The 22,166-nt window shown below is 43.4% G+C and overlaps 1 protein-coding gene across 11 annotated transcripts in view; it reads right to left on the bottom strand.

The window, feature by feature from the left end:
* ZNF462 (zinc finger protein 462) overlaps positions 1-22,166 on the bottom strand; it is a 170,167-nt gene that overhangs the window by 99,778 nt on the left and 48,223 nt on the right. Inside the window, exon 2 of one of the 11 annotated variants that reach the window (XM_059925238.1) lies at positions 14,708-14,859. The exons of the other annotated variants lie outside the window; for them this stretch is intronic. The gene's annotated coding sequence lies outside the window, so the exon portion shown is untranslated. The remainder of the gene's footprint in view (positions 1-14,707; positions 14,860-22,166) is intronic. 11 annotated transcript variants of the gene reach the window in all.

Below are 22,166 nucleotides of genomic sequence, written 5' to 3'. Positions count from 1 at the left end.
CAAGCCACATGGAGCGGCCAAAAAAAGAAAAAAAGAAAGAAAATCTATATTCTACTACATTAGGAAGTCAAAGGAGAAAAAATGATTTGATAACACAGAGGCTAGACAGCATTTGATGACATTCCAGAACCATTTCTAATAAAAATGTTTTAACAAGATATATATATATATAAATCAGCAGCATGCTTAATACTTTATAAATATTCAAATCAAAAACTAGACAAGGATCATCACTATTACTTAGTACTGCAGAAATCCTAGCCCACGTATTTGAACAAGAAAATAAAGAGAAATAACAATTTGAAAAGAGGAGATAAAGTCTCTAAACTTTATAAGGTAATTCACCTGGGTGTGGGCCCAGGTGAACACTTTCACTTTCTACTTAATGATTTAAAATTTTTTCAACAAGACGTATTACTTTAACTTTTAAAACAACCATCAGGGCTTCCCTGGTGGCGCAGTGGTTGAGAATCTGCCTGCCAATGCAGGGGACACGGGTTCGAGCCCTGATCTGGGAAGATCCCACATGCCGCGGAGCAACTAGGCCCGTGAGCCACAATTGCTGAGCCTGCGCGTCTGGAGCCTGTGCTCCGCAACAAGAGAGGCCACAACAGTAAGAGGCCCGCGCACCGCGATGAAGAGTGGCCCCCGCTCTCCACAACTGGAGAAAGCCCTCGCACAGAAACGAAGGCCCAACACAGCCAAAAATAAATAAATAAATAAAAAGCACGTTTAAAAAAACAAAACAAAACAACCATCAAATGTAAAGCACTGGAGTGATATGGCACGGTATTGTTAGTTATCAGTGGTTTGCACCTCCGTTCACCAAGTATGTTGAGTCTTCTGCCAGCCCTGGCGTTCCATTTTCTACCCAATTAAAGACTGTTAATGACTCCTTAAGGCAATAGCCTCAGATGATCCCTATGCAGAGATTTTAGGAACTCCAGCCTTAAGGTCAGGAAGATAATTTTTAACTGATTATATCTGCATATAATCGTCTCAAGCAACAAGCTGCTCCACCCATGCATTGAAAAGTCTTTTAGTTCTGTGAAAAGCTATACTCTATCTCCTCCTTAAAGGAATTCAAGCAAGTGGAGGAAAACTGTGAGGATGACCTCCTGAAATAATTAAATTAAGAAGCCCGACCCAATGTCTTTCCCTCATAACCATCTGGAAAAATCTCAACCTTGGACCCGTGTAAATCAGTGTTCTCCCTACTCTTAGATTGGTATCCCTGCAAATTCACGGTTTCAAACTTACCCAGTAGTCTGATGTTTACCTGTCTTCCATTCTTCACTGTGTCTAACTGAGAAAAGGAAGAGGTTTCCATCTTCTGTCTGCCTTTCCCTTCCTCATCCCCGCGGGTACCCATCCTTTCCCTCTTCTCTTGCCACAATGGAAGGCGTGCTCCACTCCCTTTTAGCTAAGACCTGGGCTCCTGATCAATGCTCTCCTGCCTCACCTGGGAGCCCACCTGGTCTGCATTTTCAACTTCTCTCTGACTACCAGCTAAATCATTCCCATCTTAAACTCTCCTATCCAGGAAGAACTCCCCAGCCCCCGCCCACCACGCACACCACGCACACGTGCACGCACACACGTACGCGCACGCGCACACACCGTGTCCCTCTGATCTATCTTCTCCCCTGGAAAAACACTATAGGTACAGTCAAAGCCACCTAGGGTTGAATCCCTACTCTATGCCTTATGAGCTATATGAATTCTTGACAAATATTTAAATTCTCCAAATCTCTATTTCCTCAGCCATACAAAGGAATCCACATTTCATAGGGTTGCTGGGTGGAATAATCTGGATAATGAACGTAAAGCATTTGACATAGGAAGACTTAACCATAACTGCCATAATTACCATTAATTCCCCCTTTTCACAGACAAGCTGCTTTCATGCCCCTTACTTCTCCCTCAGTCCTCTACATCTGGCATTTGTAACTATCATTCGGCTAAAACAAACACACCATGGTCAGGAACGACCATGGTCGTTATTTAACTTAACCATAACTTCTGCACCATTCTCCACCATAGCCCACTTTTTCCTTGAAATAACTCTCTTCCCTGGATATCTAGGATTCTCTCCACCAGAACCACCAATCTGCATTCATCCTTCAGTCTTACTTTAGACCAGGGTTTCTCAACCTCAGCACCACTGACATCCGGGGCCAGATGTTTGTTGTGGGAGGGCTGTCCTGGGCCCTGTAGGATACTTGGCAGCACTCCTGGCCTGTGCCCAATAGAATCCAGTAGCATCTCCCTCCCTCATCATCCCCAGTAGCAACGACCAAAGTGTTTCCGCCGCTCTCACTGGAGACATTGGTGGCAGGATCACACGCAGCTGAGAACCACTTTCTCCAGAAAACCCTGTCCGGCACTCCAGGGCTGGGTTGAGACCCTTCCTAGGTGTTCCTGAAGCTCCCAAGCATTTTCCACACAGCACTGTCTGCCTAATTGCCTGTCTCCTCACACTGCAGTGTGAGTTTCTTGGCACCAGACACTGTGTTTGGTTCGACCTCAGCCCCGGCCACTGTCTGGAACCTACATATTCTTCTTCCTCCCGCCGAAAACAAATTTATTATGACATACTTTAATAGATTTTCAAGGTAAAAAACCCCGAGCACACGATGTAAACTTTGATTGTAACATGTATCCTTTCTGAGAAATGTACAAATGTAGGGGAAAGTGGGTCTCTGTAGCTAGGAAATAAGGAATCAGGCCGAGCCAATGGGCTGCATGCGTTTGTGCATATATGTATCTGTGTGCCCGGCAGCGGTGGGGGGAATGTTGATGGAGGAACTAAGGATCAGAATTAGAGAAAGGCTTTAGCGTCAGTCCCCCATGGCCATGAGTTAGGGGCCTGGCTTGTGGCTGGAGGCTACTCTAAGGTAGATCAGCAGGACCCTTCTGCTGGCCTATTTCCCTCTGTATTCTCAAGCTTAAGTCATCTCCTTCCTAATCTCAATGCTGTCCTTGTCTTCAGACTTCCTGGTTGATTTGGAAATTCTGGAACTTAATGATATGTTTCTACCTGCATCCTCCCTCTCTCACATCCTTGTGCACATTACTATGCCCCTTATACTGTCCCTGCCTCTGGCAATGAAATTTCAGACAAAGAAGAGTGTCCTTACAAAATACCATTTTCACTCATAAAACAGTGCTGTATTCCAGGAGGCTGGTGTATTGGAGGGATGAGAAATGTCAGGATTGAAAAGAACTAACTGGTCTCCAAAAAGTTTATTTCTATGGAACTACTCAAAAAATATAAGTCCTTGAAGACCCACATATTAAAGAGAAATGAGGTCACTGATGGCCAAAGTTCAGCACAGCATAGGCAAAGCTCTCTTGTCTCCAAAGCTAAGAACCCCAGGCATTCAGCTCCTTCGCCTGCATTACAAAACCTGTGCTTCTCCTTAAGGAATTCTTGGGGGAATCGTTCCTTAACAGGCATAAATAAGTGAAAAAGGAGCTACACATGTAAAGCAATTATACTCCAATAAAGATGTTAAAAAAAAAAAGGCTGCACAACAGAATACATGGTCTGTTGCTGGTTAAATAATAATGGTCATAATAATAATATTACTATACAAATATAGGAAAACAATAAGAAAATATACTCCGCAAACCCTCCACGGTGAAGTTTTCTCTGGGGGTGGAGTTAAAAGAACTTTCACTTTCCCTGAATTCCAGCTTCTACAATGTTTGTTTATTTGTTATTAGTATGTTGGTTTTACGAGCTGGAAATGATTTTTAAACATTTGAGTGTTTTCAGAGAAATAAGTAAACAAGCTAAACAGTCTCCCTTAAAAAAAAAATCCCCAGGTCCAACAAGTCAGCCCACATTTTAGGGAACGTGTGGGTGCGTGATCACTTTGGTGTGTAAATACTTAATATGTGTCCACATAATAATGTGGGCACGCTAACAAAAGCGGCACAGCCAAGACTGACCACAGAACACTAACTGCCTATTAGCAAATGGACTAGATGTCAATGCTTTGCTAGTTTTCTCCACGAACTTCAGACAGGAGGTGTGCCCCATACAATTTGAGAAAGCAAGGTTCAGCTGGAACACACATTTGAACACAAACTTTAATCAATCAATCAGTGGACCCCATTGATGGACCATTCCATCTAATGTTCAGTTTTGTTCCATGAAGCCCAAGGAAGACAAAGACTGTCCTCCAGGGACTGCACCATTTATCTTATACCTCAAAAGAGGTACATCTTAAATGTCCCTCCAGGAAATATTAGAAACAACATAATCCATTACCCCCCTGGAGATACATGGGACACCAGTCATGACCACCTCATCCCACAACTGAGATAAGGTGGGAAATCTGAGACTTAATGAGGTAAAGTCTGGCTTAGAAGTATCTTGTCATTGCAAAGGCCATTACATCACATATCTAGACGGGTGAAAAGGGAGTCACTGACCTGGAGCTCTCTGCCCTCATTTAAAAGAAAAATCATTTTCAACTGAGTCCAACACACATATTTATTGACCAGCTCCCATGTGCCAACACCATCCATTTATTGAACACCTGAGTGCCTACTAGGTAGCTGGTATGGTTCTAGACCTGGCCAAAAAAAAAAAAAAAACCGGAAAGAAACATGGGGGCGGACAAAAGGCAGGTATAAGGCATGCTCTTTCTCATGGAAGTTAAAACATAGTTGGGACAAGACTAACAGAAAAAAAAAAAATTAGAGACTGAAGAATTATAAACACTTTATAATGAAGCGTGGACTGTTACGGTACAGTTTCCAAGTACAAAGATGATGAGAACAGCTGGGAAAGCAAAGGACATGGTGGGTCTGTGGGTTTGATAATGAATGTTCTTGAAAGCTAGGCAGCCAGCTGGGTCAGTAGAACTAGCCTAGGTTTGAGCAAAGAAAGATAATAGGATCTCACCCTAGCAGTTAGGATCTAGCTTTATTGCCTACCACCTAACCTCAGGCAAGATACAGAACTGCTTCCTCACCTGTATAATGGGACTAAAAATATCCATCTCATAGGGATGAAATAAGATAACATCGATGGAGCCTCAAATGTCAGATGCCTTCCTCCCTCCCTCCCTTCACTGGGAGAGCAACAGGGAACTCTTATCATCCTTAATCAGGGGAATGTGATATAATGAAAGCTGTGTCCTCTCAAGATTATTTTGGCAGCACTATGAAGGACTTCTGGGGGTAGGAGGAGGGGAGGAAGGGGGTGGGGGTGATACAAGCTGCTCAAGCAGCTGCTGAGATGGTCCAGGGATGAGACAAAGTAGGTCTGGACCAGGAAGATGTACTGGAGGTGAGGAGAAGGTGGTCAAGCCTACACAGTATGTAGAAGGGAGAAATGACAAAAGCCAATGCTCTGTGGATTGATCTAATCACCAGGTCACCACTTTCTGACCCATTTAGAGTAACTAATGAGATGTGGTCCAAGCTCATTTTTTAAAACATATGTCAAGAACAGTTAGTTCTTCAGTGATCGATGAAAAATTATCCTTTTAACTGCATTTTTAAAAAGAACAGTGCCAGTGAAGGCGTAGAATATCACCCAAGAAGCAACAGCCTTTAGGTTGGAATACTTAACCGGATGGTTCTCAGAGATACACCATCAACCTATGATAATGGTATTCTTATGTATTTTCTATGTAACGAGGTAGCAAGGAAATTACCCAGACCTGTACTATCAGAAAGAAATATAATGCAAGCCATGGATGTAGTAATTTTAAATTTTCTAGCAGCCAGAAACAGGTGTAATTAATTTCAATAATATAGCCTATTTAGCCTAATATATCCAAAAGTATTATTTCAACATATAACAAATACAGAAACACATTCATGAGATATTTTACATTCTTCTTCTCCTGAGTCTCAAAATTCAGTCTGAGACTTACAGCGACATCTCCATTCGGACCAGGCACATTTCAAATGCTCAAAATGGCTCAGGGCTACTGTATTGGACAATGTAAACTTAGACAACCTTCAAGGATCCCTCTGAACACAAAGTACTTATTCAATTGAGTTTTCACTGGAATTCACCTTGAGGTAGTCTCTACTGCAGCTGAACATCTGGAGTGAGAGATTTTTAAATGCTAATCTAATCACATCAGTTCCCTGGCTTACAGCCCTGCAATGTCTTTACGTTTTCCTTAAGACTAACCAGTTAGGGATCTCTCCCATTCAAGGAGGGTCTGTCACATTAAGTTTTATGGATTATTGAAATAATATCTTGATATCTTCTATACGAATAGAGATACAAAGGTCTCTTAAAGCACAATCTCTCTACCTACATTGTCAAGCTGGCTTTCTAATGCACCAGCCCCAGAGCTGATCAGCTGAAAAACACCTTCGGCCAACGAGGGCTATTTTGAACCTGGCAATTGGCCTGACTAGCAGCACCCAGCATGGTAGTTAAGAGCATGGGCTCAGAGCCCACTTGCCTGAGTTTGTATACACTTACTAATTGCCTGGTCTTAGTAAATTGTATAACCTTTCTATGCCTCTATTTCCTCGCCTATTTCATAGGATTATAGTAAGGATTAAATGAGATAATACATAAAAATTATTTGGGCACGTTGTCTGTCACCAATAATTCTCAGCCATTATTTTCATGGACTTCTCTGTCTTCCAGAAACACCAGTATCGTGTTTCTCAACAATCTCAGAGAAGTCTGTAGGCAGCATTGCACAATGGAAAGAGCACAGCTGACCTGAGTTCACATAGCTGCATTGACACCTAACACGGACGTGACCACGTGCCAGTTACTTAACCTGTCTGGGCCTCTGTTTTCTCATCTGCTAAATAAGAACAACAACAAAATTGGATCCACTGAACAATAATGGTAAAGATTAAAAAACAAACAGAGTAGCTCATCTGGCCCTTAGAAAATATAGTGCCTGCCCTCTCTTGAGTACCACTTACATTTCCCTTCCCCTTCTCCATCAGGGCCTAATGAAACACATTAGTTTGGGAATGAGTTGGGATACATCTCTTCTGAGTGAAGTAAAGGCAAAGGAAAACTCTTGTGACAGGACCGTTTACTATTTCAGTGGGCATCTGCTACCTTACCATGTCTTTAATCCTCACTAAAATCCATCCTACATAAGCCATAGCAGGCCATCTGGGCCACTGGCTCCGAGAAGGACTATTCTGTGAAGAACATGGTGACTTCCTTCCACAATGAGACATTCTCACAAGGTTAGAGGATGTCTCCTGAATATCCCCAACTTCCTTTAAAAGCCTACAAAGCATTTGTCATTCGTGGGTGAGTCATCCATGGTGTCCTGGAAAGGACTGGTCAGAAGACAAGGTTTGGGACTTTGTCCTGGCTTTCAACCAGCTGTGACTTTGGGGAAGTCACTTGACCTTTGTGGATCAGAGAGAGCACATCTGCTTCAGGGAGTTGTGGTGGAGAACAAATTTACATAATGTGTACTGAAAGCCCTAGGTCTCATTTATAAAGAGTTTTGCAAATCAACGTAAGGCAGGGATTTATCTAAACCTGCCTTCCATACTTTTGTGTGCGTTGGTAGCGTATTTTGGAAATTTGCCCTGAGATAGGGAATAGGACTCTTGCTTTATGTTCTTTGTGTCATCTCCTACCTTTTTGCCCAGTTCCAGAGTTAGGAACTGGAGATCCAGACCTCTGACTTTGAGAGCAGGGATAGGATGAGGCAAAGAGGCGAGAAGCCTGGGGCCAGGGTGACTCATGGCTGTGGAATTCATGAACGGGTGGAATGCTCTCTGCATTTCTCTTCCCTGTCAAGTTTCTGGGTTAGCAAGGTACAGATGATACACGGAGGAAACAGGCATATTTCTTTGCGGACCAAATTTTTATATATGCACACACACATGCGTACGTGTGTGTGCACGTGCGCCTGCCTCCAGCTATGAAGGAAGGCCAAGATCTAAGCAAATTATTCCTCTATTAGGTTGCATAAAACCAGAAACCAACATTGTGTTTTAAGAAAAGGGTTGTTGTAGAAATTACAACATCTCTTCTTTTGTCTTCTTCACTGCCTTGGAGTTTGGCAAATTAAACCCCATAAATCCTTTGATATGATTAAAATTTTTTAATAAAAAATGTTAGGTGAAAAGAAAGAACTCCTTTGACAAGCCATTAAAATTCTCAAACATCGTGAGCCTCTGAAGTCATGGTTTAGCAGGTGGGACATGGGGATGTGCAGGTTGTGTGAGAGGCTTAATGATGCCAGCATTTAAAAAAAATAAAAATAAAAAAATACAAAGATGATCCAAAACCTAAAGCAAATAAAGCCTGTATTACACACTCATGCATAAAGCTACATAATCTTCCGTCCAAGTTGTGCTTTTGTTAAATGGATGCCAGGATTATTCTAGAACAATAGGAAAGGACCTCAAAGGGGACATTCCAAATACCTTGTGTGTGGATTTTCTCACACAGCTGTAGTTGTTACAACTCTATTAAACCAGCTGCTAATAATTTTCAAACGGTCCATTCGTTCTACCAGCGACCTTGGGCCACCACCAATTTCAGACCTCATCTTCATGTCTTAATCAACAGCCTCAAATGGAATCCCCTCCTCTTTCAACAGAGAAATGCATCTCGAAGAAAGATTGTTGATCGCATAGCTTCTTTGTCATCAGGGAATTTGTATAATGTGGAATTTAACCTACAAACCCCAATCTTCCTGAAAGGAAAACGATTCCTCTGAGATTTCCTTCTCTACAGCAAGGTGAAAACAAAACTTTTTTTTTTCCTTTTTTTCCTTGTTTAACAGAACAGAATGCATGGATGGGTCTCTCAGGGCTCTGGAAAACTCTCTTGAATGTGCTTGATCAACAATGGGAACTCATCCAGGGCAAAAAAAAAATGCCAGGAAAATATATCCTAAAGCTACTACAGATAAATCTAAGAAAACATCACCTTCTCTATAATCAAGGGTGTGGCGAGGAAAAGAACTTACACAAGTGATTTCATCTTCAGATGTGATGTATTAATGGGACTGAAGATGATTCGGAGAGAAATCAACACCATGAAAAAAAGAGTGCCAAGACGGAAAGGAATGTCCTTTTCTTAGGCTTGGAACCGAAAATATTTTTCTCTCTCGTGACCATCTTAACTTCAAAAGCAGAAGCAAGGAATGTCAATCCGTATGGAGCTCCGCTGGCCGCGTACTCTGTTTCCATTCTTTCCACCGAGAAGGGGAAAGGCAGCCCGTTGTAGGCCTCTGCCAGGAGAGACGAGAAAAAAAAAAGATACCACTTGTTTTTAACTTTCCGAGGACACAGACAACTCAGGGAGAGCGAAAGCACAGAGATGGATAAAGATGACTTTGGAACGAAGTTGTTAGATTTTAAAAATCAAGAAAGTGGGAGAATTCAAGAAATGTCAGAATTTCCAGTAACAAAAAGCATGGGCTTCATAGTTTGTGTGCTAGGAAAATGCTTTTTCTTTGCCTCTTTCTGTTACTTCTTCAGTACTTTTATTCCAGGAAGAACTTCTCTTCATTACTATAAATATATCAACCTCTCATTTCCTAGAAATCCAGCATCTCCTTTTCTAGTCGGTGTATTCTCTGTTCCACCTTCTGACTTTTTACCAATTCTCATCAAATTAGCTTTAAAAAAAATCTTGATTTCCTGTACTAGCCATATTCTTTGTCCAAAAAAAAAAAAAAAAGCCTGCCTTATCCTTTTACTCAACCAGAAAGGTACAGAGGATATTAGGAATGCCATTTAGTCTTCAGGAATAAAGATGAAAAAGTGGCTTGGGGCATCTCTTTGTTCACTCTTGCTGGCAAGTTTCCAGGCAAAAGTATTTGGTAATCTCATGATAATTGGACAACACAGCCCATTATGCACTCCCTACGATGCAATATTGTTTCATGTCACAGCATGATGCAAGTGACATGAGCTTTGGTGTCGAGGACAAAGGCAGGGAGTGACCTCTGGGATTCCACAGCAAAGCATATGCCCTCTGACCTGGACACACGGGGCCAACCTGAGACATTCACCCGTACAATGAAGGTAAGCCAAAGCGTGGCCGTGTGAGTGGCGACAAGCCTCAACTGTTTCCCATCACAGATGGTGTTTAGCCTAACCACATAATAAAACAATGTATAACCATGGTTTATGGACACAGAGAGAGAACCGTGGAAGACAGATAGGATATCTGATTAAAAGGTTTCATGTCCTGTGCAGTATGCTAGCTTTTTATATGCCCGAAAAGGGACTCTAGAAGTAGATGAACAAATTTACCTAAAGATGTTTAGGAGACTCTTCCAAACCAAGAGACTGGAAGATCACCAGTGTTCCTGAAAGAGGAACTTCAGGCGTTGCTGGGGTGATGACTGGAATTTCTGAGGTACATACATGCAAATGATGGTGGAACACAGACTGACAACAGATTTGGAGAATAAGGTCATCCATAGCCTAGTCAGAGCCAGGGAAGCCTTATATATGGTTTTCATTGCCTAAAGAGCTACAGGCCATCACCAGATTTTATCAACTTTTAGTAGAATGTTAAGCAATGATGTATATATAGATTGCACACTGCAGAAAAAGCCTGGTCTAAGAATCCTGCAGGCGTATTAGAAGGATGGCAGAAGGAACATGATCAATGTGGAATCTAGTCTAGAGCATAAAGCATTCAAGGGAAGGGTGATGCCCGTTCATTGGTCTGAATATACCTATACATCAATGCCACTTGCATCTTCTTAAGGAAGTGGTCCTGCATGCTGATCACCTGGGTACCCTGACATGTCTGAAAGAGTGGATGACAAGAAAGACGTCCGACAGCTTTACTTGGGGGAGTTGATCTTCAGCAATTAGAGAGAACATAGAAGCCAAAGAAAATGCATTACAGTGCATCCTAGGAGGTGTGGCAGTGCATTACACCTGCCCACTATGGGAGATAGAAACACTAGATTATGCGCTTCTAGAAGACAGGATCTGGTCTTTCTGTCACTCTCCAACGTTTAGCACAAATGCTCGATAAATGTTTGAACGAATGACCAAATGAATGAATAAGAGTGAAAGACAGGTCCGTCCAGTGTCCAGCCTTTAAAATCGGGGTACCAGGCTGTCTTTCTTCAACTAACCAAGCGAAGTCTGAGCCGGGTAAGGCTGTGCAAACACCAAGAGCAGCCACAAATCAAAGAGCAGGGCAAGGGCTGCATAATCTGACAAAGAGAGTTTGCCAGCCCTGTTCCCTTTTAACCAGACTCCCCCATACATACACCACATCCCATCACTGGCGTGACCTTCAAATTCAAAAGACAGAAGCAGGGAGGCAACAACAACCTGAGCTCGTTAAAGATCCCAACAGGGGAGCAAAGAGGCAAGTTTTACAAGATAAATGGCAGCAAGGCAGCAATTTCTGAGGCCTCTCTTTTAAAAGGGGTGCAGAGGAAGGGTGTGTACGTAAGGAGTGGAAGTACTGACTTCCACCTAGGTTCCCCATTAGGCCAAAATTTTGCAAAACCAGGTGTGTGCAATTTGCCTATTAAAGTTCTCACCCTGGGGCAACTGACAAGACTTATCAGTCCTGGAAGACATGTGCTATGACCCCAAGGCAAGTTAAAGCATATCCGGAATATTTTAAGCTAGCAAGAGAATCTTTTTGTTAAAGTGAAAGGGGATCATTTTGCCAAAACAACTGACTGGGAGGGAAAGAAATTAAGAGTGGTGTGTTCCCCAGGTTTGTGCAGAAATTAGACCATTATCTTCCAAAACAAAGGCTCAAGGTTAGATGGTGGTTCCAGAAGCAAAAGAAACGTTTTCTATTGATGATTCTAAAAGCGGTGGTGCTTCAAAAGGAAGTGTTCCAGGGGCTTCCCTGGTGGCGCAGTGGTTGAGAATCTGCCTGCTAATGCAGGGGACACGGGTTCGAGCCCTGGTCTGGGAAGATCCCACATGCCGCGGAGCAACTAGGCCCGTGAGCCACAACTACTGAGCCTGCGCGTCTGGAGCCTGTGCTCCGCAACAAGAGAGGCCACGATAGTGAGAGGCCCGCGCACCGCAATGAAGAATGGCCCCTGCTTGCCACAACTAGAGAAAGCCCTCGCACAGAAACGAAGACCCAAGACAGCCAAAAAAATTAATATTAATTAATTTAAAAAAAAAAAAAAAGGAAATGTTCCAGCAAAGGGCGAAAGCACCAAGGTGGGCTGCCTTGCCTACTTGCTGAGGTTGAGTCAACACTCTTTTGAATACCAAGAGTTCTTAGAAAGCTAGATAGCTCTCCCTCCTCACTGGCTAACATGGTGGGAAGAGGGATAGATGTGGAGTGGCCAATGGGAACAGACAGCTGTGGCGTTTCTTAAGAGGAGCTACTGGCTGCTGAAAATGCTAAAATATAGGACAGCCTCAATTCTGTTTTCCAGACCAGCCAAGAGGGGCCCATGGATGCACCTGCATGGGAAATCACAGAGCCCTTGCTATGTTGTTATCAACAGCATTCACCTCAAATTATATGTCAACAGACTTCTCTGCATGTGAAACGGAGCTCCCTCCCCGCCAAACACTGACCGGATTCAGGGCAAAGTATTCTCACACACACTTTGTTCCTACACAGGAAAACCATGGCAGAGTTCTGGTGGCATATGCTCCACATCCTGCAGATAAACAAAGCTGCATTTACAGAACACCTCTCCCGTGCTGGCCTAGCGCTGTGCTTGACAATCACAAATTCACAGCGCTCCTTAAATTGCCAGGCACATTTATACCCACCATGGGTCCTTATGACAGCTTATCTTTGGAAGCAGAAAGGGTTCTAAAATTATATTTAAAACCTCGTGAGGGTCACATCACAAGAAAATTTATGACCAAAGTTTCTCCTTCTAAATTTACTATGTAAACTACGTAAGAATAACTCGCAAAAGTCCTCTTGAATGACGGTTTCATCATTCTAACTATATAACATCTATAGATTCTAATACGAGGCAAGGCAATCATGCCCCCTGTGGATTTTGTGATAAACAGTTCATTTTTCTCATTAAAGAAGAGAAAAGAGAGATGGTACAGAAAAAAAATTTACACTATGGGTTTGGCTTTGCTCCTCAAGATCTAGAGGGTTTTTGTGCTATTTAACAACTTAGTTACCTTGGGCAAGTCCTTGATCTTGTTTTCAATTTCACTCTCATTTCCAAAAACTGAGATTAAATAAATGACCTCCAAGGTTCCTTCTAGTTTCAAAATCACAAGTAACAGGTAGGAAATCTCTAAGGTAATATCTTGGAGCAGTGATGGTCAGGATACAGGGATCTAGCTTGGCTGTCTTCTCCAACTTAGCTGTATGACCCTGGGCAAGTTTACAACCTTTCTGAACTGTCTACAGAGGGAAGGGATTTAATGTAGATGTTCTGGGAGGTCCCTTCAAGTAGGTGGGCAATGAAAGGCAAACTGTGGACAACATGTAAGAACAAATAAGAAGGCGGCAGTGAAACAGGGAGCTGAGTGACCCCTCACCAGTACCAGGGTTAAACTATATGAACGAAGCAGAAGGAGAACGCTTCAGGCTACTTGATAAAAACCAGTGAAAACCCTACCATTGCTTCAAAGTGCTACTTAACAACCTAGTTACCTTGGATAAGTCACTTGGAAAAGCTGCTTCATGAGTGAGTTTCCTCCCAACTAAATACCCTCTCCTTTGGTTTAAACCATTTGGAAATAGGAAGACCTCATGAACACCAAGGCGTTTGGGAGGGAGTGAGTCTGTGACTTTAAAACACATAATTGTAACTATGGGGAAGTACCCCCCCACCAAGGATTTCCCCTCTCCCGCAGCCTTCTCCTTTGACGCTTCATCTCCACGCTCTTTCCCAACACGACTAGACAAGGCACAGACCCCTCCAAGCGGGGCTCCGGACCATCTCCACCAATCAATCAAAATTGGCACAAGAACTAGAAGCTATTTGCCAGCACTGTTGTAGTGGAATAAGCATAGATGGCCAAGACAGGAAACTGAAATTCCATTTCAGGCTTCTTAACTTCTTACATTGAGGACTTCGGACAAATCACCGTAGCCTTTCCAGAGATGCAAAATGAAGGGGTTGGCCAGGATGATTTCATAGGTCCCTTCTAGCCTGAGAGGTCATTTCTTTGAATATCACCAGTGACTTGACATTCACTGCAGAAGATAGGAACTCCTTCCCTTTTGGACCCTATCTCCTTCTGTTTTTTGGAGTTGACACCGGCTGTGTACCCATGGGTCAAGATTTAGAATGTGCTCACAGACTATGTCTGGATCCTGCAGGCGGCACCCCGGCATTTTATTTATAAAACTGGGATCCAGTATCATTGCCAACATGCAGTGGCTTGAATCCTGAGAGCTGGATACCCTTGAGTCATTATCAACTTTCGAAACAGGCACACATTCACTCAGCTGAACAGAAAGACGTTTCAAGCTTCAAAATAATCCCAGATTTACATAAACATACTGGAGTCATGAAAAGACAGAGAAAGTTTCAAGGGTGGTCTGGTGAGGTAACTACTTCAGCCAGCTTCTTGCCACCCCACACCCCCATCTGTCTTTTGTACGCAATCAGAGATGTTCCATGAGTCGTGACATGGCTACCTTCTCTCCTGCGAAAGCCAACACACCAGCTTCTTGGGTATGAGGCACCTCTTGATTATCATTTAGTAAAAGACAAACGGTTCAAGTCTGTTATTTGATTCCAAACAGGCACCACACATTTGTTAGGCGACCTTGAGCATACTTTACCTTCTCCTGGGGAAAACACAAGCCTCCGTCTATCTCGATGAGGAAACATCCAAAGAGCAAAGCATTATGAGGACTCATGACTCTCTCTGGCATCTTCCCCTTCTCTCCAGGTGATGTATGTGAGGGGAGGGGGTACGGGATGGAGGAAAGAACTGGAAATGGTTAGGAATCAGATAGGTCCAAAGCACCAAGCGATCCTCAACATCAGTCCCACATGCAGGAGAGCCAATTCAAGTTGTCCTGGATCTAAAGTCCTGATGGGGGCATGAGCTCTGTACCATATGCCTAAAGGGTGACCTCATGCTGATTTCTGCTGGGGCAGCTGGAACAGGCCAGGATCGCTTGCCACAGTGATCTGAGTCACTGCTCAGCAACATCTCGGGGTTAACAAGATCACATGTTCAGCTGCTACTTAAAGCCTTGGAGGCACTTCAACCTCTTAACTTGGGTAAGCGGTAGAAGGCTGGTAGGTAGTGTCCAACTCCTCAAAATAACTTTGAAGAGACTCTCTTCCATTCTTGGAGCTTCTAAGCATGCCAAGGACATGACCATGAGTTCTGAGGCCATGACCACTGTTTTCGGTTCCTAACAAATGACTGTCAAGAAGAGACATTTCCTCAACTTTCTTCTTTCTATTCAATTGTTTCTTCTCTGCTGCTTCTAAAACAACATTCTTCTCGCTCCCTATGGGACCTTTAAAGTTTGGAGGAAGAATGAAGAAAGAACATCAAACATCCTTAAAAATATTTGTTCTGTAGCCACTCTTTTATGTGTGGAGGGTTTTTCGTGGCAGTAGCGGTGATTGTTGTTTCGGGGACAAACAACACGTAAAAAAAGAAATAATTTCCCTGAGCAACAGGGTCCTACTGTATAGCACAGGGAACTATATTCAATATCCCGTGATCAGCCATAATGGAAAAGAATATGAAAAAGAAAATATATATGTATAACTGAGTCACTTTGCTGTACAGCAGAAATTAACACAACAAATATAGTAAATCAACTATATTTCAATAAAATTTTTAAAAAGAAAAAAAGAAATAATTGCCCTGCTTTTTCTCAGGAAGCCAAAGTGTCTGATCTATCAAATTCTGCAACAGGGTCATCTTCCTTTTGGCTGAGATTAATGCAGAAAATATCCTAAAAAGGTTACACTGACCACACAACATCGCTTTGAAACGGAATCTTCTTCCCTCCAAGCTACATCTTATCTCTTGGGGGCAATGTTTACTTAGCTGGTTCATTCATTCATTCATTCACTAACCGGGCACTCAAGATCTATCACTTATCAGGCACATTATTAGACCCCAGATCAGGGTGATCCTGTAGTCAAGGGCATTCTGATTCACAAATGGGTCAGTGAGCTGCGGCCCAATATCAGAAGGACCAGCTTCAAAACAGGATAGGCAGGCAGCCACATGGAGCAAGTCCTCGGTCAACAAGTGCATCTCTTTATTGTCAATAGAAAAAAAAAAAAAAAAAAAACCCAGAAGCTAATTGGGTTGGTCAGTAGCAATCTCTTTGTATATAGAAATCAACACAATGTCACATCCCTTTGTTTCTGCCAAAGGTATAATACGAAAAAAAACTGCATCCTATTTAATTGATGAATGACAGATATTCTGCTAACATGGCTTCCATGGTGGGAGGGAGGGGAAAGGGCATTGGGGGATGGTGGTGGTGGTGAAGCATAGTAAGTAGCCTGCCACTAAGATGACACTTCCCAAACCTAAATCACTTGGTGTACTGTACCCTTAAGGTGCCCTGGAGGTACTGAATTCCTAGGGAAGAAAAGACGAAAGCCTATTCCATAGCTCAAATTATTAGCAGCTACAAATATCAAGTTCTGACAGCATCTCTTTTCCTTTTCCTACTTCCTGCATGTGAGACAGTAAAGCACCAGCGTCTGCTTCTTTCCCCCTTGCCAGCCTAATGATATTGAATTTCCAAGACCAGTGGTTCCTAAATCTGACTTCTAAGAACACACATTACAGGGTCCCACCCCAGACCTACTAAATCCCTCTCCCATGGTAGAAGCTAAAAATCGGTTTTTAATAACCTTCTTTTTGTTTCCAAGTTCTCAGAATGATTCTGAAGATCCGCCCAGGTGAGGAATCACTACCCTATACCACAAATACGGTGATTTTTTAAAAAAACAAATTCAAAAGGAACTGTCCACCCCGTCGCATCTGATTTCCCATACTTGTGGTTCCTCAAACATTTGCTTTCTGAGCAATGAAGAGAACAGAAGAGCCTCCTCCACCACCACCCAAATATCCAGCGATTAGCATACGAGACCCACAGATTCTTCACATTCTGAAGCTGTTAAAACAAACACCGTGTCTGGTGCAAAGTTTGCTCAGCAGCCCCCGTGGTTGTGTGGGCTCCCTTATCCACCTAAATGAACAAGCCAAGGCTGCTGATCCCAGGTAAAATGATAAATATATCAAAGGAGCCTCAGACTTAGACCCTGGATTCCATCCAGATTTCAGACCAAAAGATTGACTAATTCCTTGTTGGTAATACAAAAATAATAATACAAAAACAAAATCACCTGTTCTTAGCCACATCGAATAGCATCTTTCCTCGAAGTAATAACTTTACTCAGGGTACTTCAACGTCAAGCTTAGCCTAGCCCACACAAGAAATAACTAAGGACACGGATGCAGGGCTTCTGTACAAGGTACCCTGGGAAAATGCAACTCCTGAGAACGGGCTGGGATGCAATGTGTGAGGATTAAAATTGGAATTAGTAAACAGGACCATGAAGAGAAAAGTCTTTTCATCTTCTGTCCATACACTCTTCTGCCCTCACTAGGCCAACATTCACATGGTCTCGGCTTCAGAAAGGCTTTGACTTTCCTGCTATTCTCCTAGTCTCGCTTTAACACATACTTTATATTAGAATGCGTTCCAGGAAGCATATGGCAATAGAACTAGGTCAACCATTAACCAAATAACAGGAAACTGCTCTGCAGCGCACACCCTTCAAAAGCTTGCTTAATGAGCTGGCTCTTCAGAATATGTCCTTCAGTGAGCTTGGAACTAACAGGACCCATGGGTTTCTTTAACGCTGCAAGGTCACCTCATACCTAGAAGGTTTCTGCACACACTAGACTTTCAACAGTCTAAATCATTCCACTGAGATGTTCAAGAACCAAAGGCAAAGGTGAGGAAACATGTTTTCTGAAATTGCTTGACCATCTTCAAAGGGCACGACTCGTGTCCTGTCTCCACTGCTTCGTTCTTCCAATTCTGTTAAACTGATAGGAAACACTATATACTCACCTTTCCTCTCTGTAACTTGTCTGTATTCCTTGCGCTTCCATACCACCACGAAATACATGCCATGATCCACTTAGACTTGATAAGCCAAATAAAGTCTTGGGAAAATATCTGTCTTCTTTTGTCGTATAAAACTACGAATGAGCTTCCTCCAGAACCACCGGCCTTGAATCCTTGAGTATTGCCGAGTTTGAACGTTTCCTCTCCAGTGTTTCAGACTCAATTCTACGAAATCTAACTTTACAATGGCCCGAAGAGTCATTCAGGATCCTACCGGTAGACGGTCGTGCTCAAATTAGTATTCTTCAGAAACTACCAACAATCAAACTCTCCTTGGCTTCTTCAACCTAGACTGCAATCTAGACATTCTTACTTCCAAAACATATTTAATATAGATTGTAGAGTTGGGCAGTTTCCCTGGATTAATATTATATTTATTTATAATATTATATTTATTTCATTTTTCAATGAAAATGTCAGTGCCAAATCTCCACTTGCTGAAGTTGAACGCTGGATGTCTAGGAGAGTTGCAGTAGCCACCACTGCTTAAAAGGAACTAAGAGATTTTTGATTTCGGAAATGTCTGATTTCAGAGATGTTTGATTTCAGAAATCAAAACACATTTCAGAAATGTGTTTGGGGAACAGATATTCAGGAGCAACATGACCTTTTAAAAAGTGCTAGACTTGATTAACTAACTCAACCCATACTTATTGATTATGTACATCTGCCCCAGGCACTCAGCAAGGCACTGACATACAGAGATGAACAAGGGAAACCCCACACCTGCCTTTCCACAGCTTCGAGCTAGTTCCATTCAGTAACTGACCATGAGCCAAACCAGTGGTTGGCCTTCCAAGTTGATTTGGCTAAATTTTAACTAAGTAAGGTCTTTTCCCCTGAAAACAGTCAGCAAGGCTTCCTTGAGCACCAACCTAAGGAATGGCACACTGGGCTAGAGGTCAAAGAAAAGCCTGTAAGAGTCATCCATATTGTGCAGTCTTTTGGATTCTGGATACCCAAATCTCTCCCATCAGGGCTATTCTTGGGAAACATCAGGTTTCTCTTTTCAGGGAGTTAGTTGTATAACCATAGTCAAAACAAAAACACCAGGACCTCATCTAAGGAATTTAATAAATAATCCATTACAGAATGCTCAAGATATTGCACACAGAGGTTAAGGGTTCCTTCCCCTTTACCAGATTTTGGGGTCGTGTTTCATTGAGGACCGTACTGGCTCTTAAAAGTCACCATATAATAAAAGATACTGCTCAGCCCCTAAAGCCAAGAAGTTAAATGTTTATCAATCCCACCAGGACAAGCTTCAAGGAGCCCCCTCACAGGGATTTCAGGTGGACTCAGGTGTATTCGGACTCCTAATCAGATAGTCACTGTTTAACAGTGCCCTGCCTATAAGAAGTGTTTTATAAAAACTGAAGGATGGGAGGAAAGGGAATTCGTATTTTTTATGTGCCCACAGCATAACAGGCTCTGCACCAGAGGTTCACATTTGTGATCTTATTTATTCCCCACAAGAAGTTTACAAAGTGGATTTTGTTTTTCCAGATCAGGAAATTGAGGATCAGAGATTAAATCATTCACTCAAGGTCACACAGCTACTCACTGGCTCTGAGGTCTATGTTCTTTCCACTACATACCATGGCCCTCACTGCCAAGGTCTTCACGGGCCTCCCAACCCTGACAGCAAAGGGTTCCCTTCGATGCGGTCTCTGCATTAGAGTCAGGTGTTCCTTCCCGATATGAGAGTGCGCTGCTCCCAATACGATCTCCAGGACCCTTCAAAGAGGGCCCAGTGTTTCTCAAAGTGCCCAAACACTGATGATGGAAAAAGGTCAGGCCGGTTCCTGAGATACGAAGCAAGATGAACTCAGCGGGTCCTCCTGCCAATTGCCCTTGCCCTTACTCATCTGCTGGAGCATGCCAAGGCCTGCCTGGAATGACGCAGGCAAGGGTCACCATGGGTGATCCTATACCCTTCCAGACTACTCCAAAATAATAGCTCGGGGCTGCAACAGGCTGACTCCTTGAAAACCCACCAGTAACGTTTCAGAGGAATCGAACCTCTCAGAGAAACTCTTTGCATCCGTCAACCTCAGCATTAAACCCAGGGGGTACAGAGTAAAGCAGAGGTCTAAAGGTAAAAGGTCTAGGAATCTGTGGACCTAATCCATTTTGGAAGTCCAGGTCCTAATATTGCCTGCTGGCTGCTCCTTTTTAATTCACAAAGGAGACACAATATGTAATCTTCCCATATACAGAAGTTCTGACTACACATTTACACAGAAAAATGCAGATGAGTACCACAGTTATGAAAGGCCCAACTTCTGCCATTAATAAAACTGTGCCTCTGACAACCACTCTTTCTACTCACCAGCCCCACAAAACTGAGCCCAGAAAGGCAGGCTTGGTGAAATTTAGAGCTACTTAACATAAATAAACATAAAGCCCTCACTTGGGTTAGGAGGTGTGGCTAATTTTAGGTGACTGCTCCGTATCTGATGAAATCTGGAGCCTGGGCTTCTGACTGGTTTAATGCAACCCTCGCGCCTGCATCTAACCAACCCCACCTCAAAATTTTCTCCACTTGGGAAAACAAGTGGTAAGGTGGCTGAAAGAAGGAATTCATTCCTGTGCTGTGAGGTCTTCCCAGACAAACTGTCCAGTCTGCTCCAGCCCCCAGGCTGCTGAGGCACTGCACCAGGGGCTGACAACCACAGGGCTGAAGCGTTTAGGAACAGCTGATGAGAGCCAGGCTTCTGCTGATCTGCTGATCTGCATCCGGGAGTACTCATTCAGGAGAAGCTGTGAAATCCTTCCGAGCAGGCAGCAGAAATTGAGAGGGCTCTTGGTGATCAAGTGCAACTCCGCTGGTCCCATTCCTAGGAACGGAAGATTGGAATACTCCATGCTTCAAATGCATACAGAACGGAGTCCCAGGTACTAGAAACAAGTTCAGCTGGTATGAGAATCCACTTTTCCAAGAGTCAGTGACTTCCTCTCTCTCTCTCTCTCTCTCTCCCTTTAACACAGCTGCGAAGTCCACTGAGTGTCCAGCCAAGTGTACTTGTGAACTTCGTGCCCTCTCAGGCCCGTGAGAGGACCCCATTCCAGCCTAGTGGCTTGACATACTCGCTCATCAGCTTTCAGGTTTAACAAGGGAAAACAATCTCCCCTTCGAATTGTAGGAGCTTTCTTTCCAGGAGAACTAGACAACCCTGATGGCTCTCTCCAGTTACACAGCAATTATGTAATTGCTGAGCTTCTGCAGAATCACTGGAACCATTCTGCAGCCTTCTACTACAGCTGCAGCACAATGTTCCGAGATGATTGCAGCCTTTGAACGGACGGCCAGTCTCAAAGCTGAGCACAAAGGGACGTACAATGGGATTCCATCTCAAGCGCAAAGATGCTCCAGCCTATCGAAGCCCTTTCTCCTCCTCCCAGGCTGGGCCACTAACTCCTGCCTTTGCCCACCCTACATGTGTGGGAAATAAACGGGTTCACTCCGTTTATGCTGACAGGTTCCAACAGAGGCAGAAAATCAGCTGAAGTTTTGCCATGGACCATGCACAAGGTAATCATTTAGCCCATCATGGGAAAGCTCCAGAAGAGGACAAGATGCAAAGCGGGGGTGAGGGTGGGGGGTGGGGGTGGCGGGAAGCATCTCTCTAGGCTTCCTGCACTGGCATGAAATGAGTGCTTCCCTTCCTTCTGCCAGCTCCAATCCTTCATGTTGACATTACACATCCTGTACTGTAGATCCACCCCCATGCTGCCGCTTGCCCAGCTGAATTATCTCCTGCGTCACAGCGGTGGTAACAGAACTGCTGGCTCGGCAGACTTGAAAGCACCATTTCAATGCTTAATGCATTCAGCAACTGGACACATTACCAGTGCGTCGGTCGGCACTGGTTTGTGGCCCTCTCAGCAGCCATGCAATACTCAACCTAACCCTTCTGCTAACCAGATGGTCTGTTTGCCTCTTGGGACCAAACCATTCAACTTGACTTTATTAAATTCTATCAAAATGTGGGGACAGTTTACAGCAGTGTGTCTGGTTCATCTCCAACGGGGTTGCGAAGACGAAAATGACCTAAAAATAACTGGAAACTCGACTTCACACCAACAGTAAATATTTAAATGATCTGCCAGA

Source organism: Balaenoptera ricei, chromosome 6 (assembly GCF_028023285.1).
Source record: "Balaenoptera ricei isolate mBalRic1 chromosome 6, mBalRic1.hap2, whole genome shotgun sequence".
In the NCBI taxonomy this organism is placed as follows: domain Eukaryota; kingdom Metazoa; phylum Chordata; class Mammalia; order Artiodactyla; family Balaenopteridae; genus Balaenoptera; species Balaenoptera ricei.
This window is presented reverse-complemented; position numbering and strand designations above follow the sequence as displayed.